General features: G+C 41.7%; 1 pseudogene; it reads right to left on the bottom strand.

Annotated features, from left to right (window-relative positions):
* Positions 1-5000, bottom strand: part of LOC125032824 — a 23915-nt pseudogene that overhangs the window by 13156 nt on the left and 5759 nt on the right.

The raw sequence follows: 5000 nt of genomic DNA, 5'->3' as shown, positions 1-5000 counted from the left end.
TTATCGCTTTTAATAAATATGATTATTATTTCTATAATTGGTGTTGTTATTATTATCATCATTATTATTATCATTATTGTTGTTGTTATTATTATTATTATTATTATTATCATTATTATTATTATTATTATTATTATTATTATCATAAGAGCTACAATAATAACAATAATAATAATAATAATAATAATAATAATAATAATAATAATAATAATAATCATTATTGTTATTATTATTATTGTTATTATTATTATTATTATTATCATTATTATTATTATTATTATTATTATTATTGTTGTCGTTGTTGTTTTTGTTATTATCATTATTATTATTATTATTATTATAATTATTGTTATGACTATTATTATTATTATTATTATTATTATTATATTATTATTATCATTATCATTATTGTTATTAGCATTATTATTATCATTATCCTTATCATTGTTATTATTACTGTCATTATCATTATTATCATTAATTTTATTTTTTTTTATTATTAATATTATCATTATTATTATTATTATTATTACTATTATTATTATTATTATTATTATTATTATTATTATTATTATTATTATTATCATTATTATTATTATTATTGTTGTTATCATTATTATTATAATTATTATCATTATTATTTTTATAATCATTATTATTATTATTACTACTACTACTATTATTATTATTGCTATTATTATAATCATTATCATGATTATTCTTATCATTATTATTACCATTATTATTATCAATATCATTGTTATTATCATTATTGTTATTATTATCATTATTATTATTATCATTATTATTATTATCATTATCATTATCATTATTATTATTATTGTTATTATTATTATTATTATCATTATCATTATTATTCATTATCATTATTATTATTATTATTATTATTATTATTATTATTACTATTATTGTTATTACTGTTATCATCATTATTACTATTATCGTTATTATCATTATTGTTATTATTGTTGTTAATACGATCATCATCATTATTGTTATTACTATCATTTTCATCCTTATTATTATTATTATTTTCATCATCATCATCATCATCCTAATAATTGTTATAATTGTTGTTATCATTACCATTATTATCGTAATCATTTAAGAGAAGCCATTTGAACAAAATTATCACTTTCTTTTAACCTAAAAAGTTATTTACATAGTCGTTATAGCAACAATTTACCCAAGTACGTATATCGTGTGATTCATCTTTAACTTATACCAACAACTTGACGTTATTAGTATCTCTACTACCCACCCTACCATTGGCTCTCCCCTCCTCCTGCCTCTCCCCTCCCCTGCCTCTCTCCTCCCCTGCCTCTCCCCTCCCCTGCCTCTCTCCTCCCCTGCCTCTCTCCTCCCCTGCCTCTCTCCTCCCCTGCCTCTCCCCTCACCTGCCTCTCCCGTCCCCTGCCTCTCCTCTCCCCTGCCTCTCCCCTCCCCTGCCTCTCTCTCCCCTGCCTCTCCCCTCCTCCTGCCTCTCCCGTCCCCTGCCTCTCCCCTCCCCTCCCCTCCCCTCCCCTGCCTCTCCCCTCCCCTGCCTCTCCCCTCCCCTGTCTCTCCCCTCCCTTGCCTCTCTCCTCCCCTGCCTCTCCCCTCCCCTGCCTCTCTCCTCCCCTGCCTCTCCCCTCCCTTGCCTCTCTCCTCCCCTGCCTCTCCCCTCCCCTGCCTCTCCTCTCCCCTGCCTCTCTCCTCCCCTGCCTCTCCCCTCCCCTGCCTCTCCCCTCCCCTGTCGCTCTCCTTCTTCTCCTCCCTTCCTTCCTCTCCTCCCTTCCTCTCCTCCCTTTCTTCCTCTTCTCCCTTCCTTCCTCTCCTCCCTTCCTTCCCCAGCCAACACTTGCCTTTTCTCTATTTCCCTCTCCTGCAATCCTCTACTTTCCCCTCTTTCGTCTCTTTTCCTTCCCCTCTCCTCTGCTCCCCTTCCCTTTCCTGGCCTTCTTTCCTCTTCTCTCCTTCCTCTTCCCTCTCCTCCCCTTCCCTCTCCTCTCCTCCCCTTCCCTCCTCTTTTCCCCTTCCCTCTCCTCTTTCCCCTTCCCTCTCCTTCCGTCTCTTCCTCTTCCTTCTCCTTGCCTCTCTTCCCTCCCCTCTCCTCTCCTTCCCATCCCTTTCCTCCCTTCCTTTTCCCCTCCTCTTCCCTCTCTCACTCCCTCACTTCTTCCTTCTCCTTCCCTCCCTTCCCTCTCCCCTCCTCCTCTTCCCTTTCCAACCCCTCCTTTCCCCTTCCATCTCCTCCTCTTCCCTCTCCTCCCCTTCCCTCCCTTCCTCGCCCTTACATCTCCTCCCCTGCCTTCCCCTTCCCTCTCCTTCCCTACCTTCCTCTCCCTTCCCTCCCCTCCCCTCCTCTTCCCTCCTTTCCCCTTCCCTCTCATCCCCTCCCTTCCTCTCCCTTCCCTCTCCTCCCCTCCTATCCCCTTCCCTCTCATCCCCTCCCTACCCCATCCCCTCCCCTTCCCTTTCCCTCCCGGCCATTCATATACCGCCGCCCCTCCCCGCCCTCCCACGCCCACCGAAGGCCCTACCTGCAAAATCCATATTCCGATGAAAGCGCAGCAGCTTGTGAATAACTACCCTCATAACAAGCAACAAGTAATTACCGACTCAATTTCAGAACGGTCGTAAATTGACGGTTATCGGGCTCAGATCTCCGTGGGTCGGTTCCCCTAACCCCCTACCCTACCCCCTCCCCCCTCTCTCTCTCTCTCTCTCTACCTCCCACCTAACCCCTTTCGGACCTTCCCTCCTTCTCTCCATACTCTTGCCCACTTCTCCTTCTCCTTCCGACTACTCCTCCAACTCGTCCTCCTTCCTTCTCCTTCCCCTCTTCCTCCTACTCGTTTTCCTCCTCCTCCTCTTCTTTTTACTCCTCCTCCTATTTCTCCTCCTCTTCTTCTTCCTCCTCATCCTCTTCTTTTTACTCCTCCTCCTCCTCCTCTTCTTTTTACTCCTCCTTCTCCTCCTCCTTCTCTTTCTCTTGTTTCTTCTTTTCTCTCTTTTATTTCATATCTTCCTCTTACTCCTTGTCTTCGTCCTTCGGCTTTTCGTCCTCCTCTTCCACCTCCTCCTCCTCCTCCTCCTCCTCCTCCTCCTCCTCCTCCTCTTCCTCCCCCTCCTCCTCCTCTTCTTCCTCCTCCTCCTCCTCCTCCTCCTCCTCCTCCTCCTCCTCCTCCTCCTCCTCCTCCCCCACCAACCACCCCTTCCTCCCTACCTCCCTTTTCACCCTATCCCTCCCTCTTCCCTCCCCCCCTCCCCCCCCCCCTACTACCCTCATCTCCGCCTCAAGACCTGGTTAATTTATCCGAGTCGAGTCGATCACAAATTTATATATACGCGTTCCTCCGTGGCCGAGGGAGGGTAGGCGGGTGATGGGAGAGAGAGAGGGACAAGGATAAGGAGAGGGAGAGGGAGAAGGAGAAGGAGAAGGAGAAGGAGAGGGAGAAGGAGAGGGAGAGGGAGAGGGATAAGGAGAGGGATAAGGAGAGGGAAGGGGAGAAGGAGAAGGAGAGGGAGAGAGAGGGACAGGGAGAGTGAAAATGAGATGGTTGGGGAGAGGAAGAGGTAGGGAATGGGAGAGAGAGGGAGAGGGAGAGGGAGAAGAAGAAGGAGAGGGAGAAGAAGAAGGAGAGGGAGAGAGGGGGACAGGGAGAGTGAAAGGGAGATGGTAGGGGAGAGGAAGAGGGAGGGAATTGGAGAGAGAGGGAGAGGGTGGGGAAGAGAGAGGGAAAGGGAGAGAGAGTGAAAAAGAGAGAGAGAGGGAGTGGGAGAAGGAGAGGGAGAGAGCGGGGAAAGGAAATAATGAAGGGATGAGGGAAAATGTACAGAGAAAAGGAAGAAGATATAATGAGGGAAATAGAACGAGAAAACGTCGGTGGAAGAGAGAAAAAAGAGGATTGAAGGAAAATCCAATTTAAAAAGTCAAAGCACTTTCTTCCCCCTAAAAGATCATATAAATGTAATAATGATGGTGATGATGATAATGATAACAATGGTCATTTTGTCGTTGTTATTATCTTGTTGATATTATCAAGAATACGAATAAAAATGAAAATAAAATATGTAATGATGATGATAACAATGATGATGATAATGGTGATAAGAAGAGTAGAAATAGCAATAATGTTAATGTCAATTACAATCACATTGATAGCAATAAAGCACCCATACAAGTTCATAACTTTTTCTGCGAGGTAGTTGTCGGCCGGGGTGGGGGGGGGGGGGGCGGGGGGTCACTTGCGTCTCCCGGGGAAATGAAGCTTTTGGAGGTTGAGATTGGAAGCAGTTAATTATATGTTTATTTGAGTATACACATATATGTATGTATGTGTACACAAATACACACACACACACATATATATATATATATATATTTACACATATGTGTGCGTGTATGCATATATGTATATATACGTGTGTGTGTGTGTGTATGTGTTTGTGTGTGTGTGTGTGTGTACTATATATATATATATATATATATATATATATATACATATATATATATATATATGCATATATATGTGTACATATATGTGTGTGTGTATGTATATATATATATATATATATATATATATATATATATATATATATCAGTAAGCTGCTAAGTGATAATGTTAATACACCAATTCAGCACACTGGAATCCGCTTCCTTGGTCCAAACAACACAGTCATTTCCAATATAACGTTTAACGAGGCTATGATAACGCCCGTATAGCCATGAATGGGTTCACTTTTCGTTTCCTAAATCACGTGGATTCGATCTCCATAAATAAAAGTCAGATTCGAACCCTTTTCTTCCCCTTTCCTCCTTTACTCATCTCCTCTCCTCCTCTTATTCCTCCTTCCGTCTCTCCTTCTCCCTTTCTTCTTCCGTTCCTCTATTTATCTCCCTTCACTCATTCCTCCTTCTCCTCCCTCCTTTCCCATTCCTTGTCATCCCTTTCCTCCCGAAATTCTTTGCTCCTTCCTTATTCCCACCCCTGCTT

Source organism: Penaeus chinensis, chromosome 15, assembly GCF_019202785.1.
Source record: "Penaeus chinensis breed Huanghai No. 1 chromosome 15, ASM1920278v2, whole genome shotgun sequence".
Lineage (NCBI taxonomy): Eukaryota > Metazoa > Arthropoda > Malacostraca > Decapoda > Penaeidae > Penaeus > Penaeus chinensis.
The sequence above is the reverse complement of the archived record's forward strand: the minus strand, read 5'-3'. Positions and strand labels throughout refer to the sequence as shown.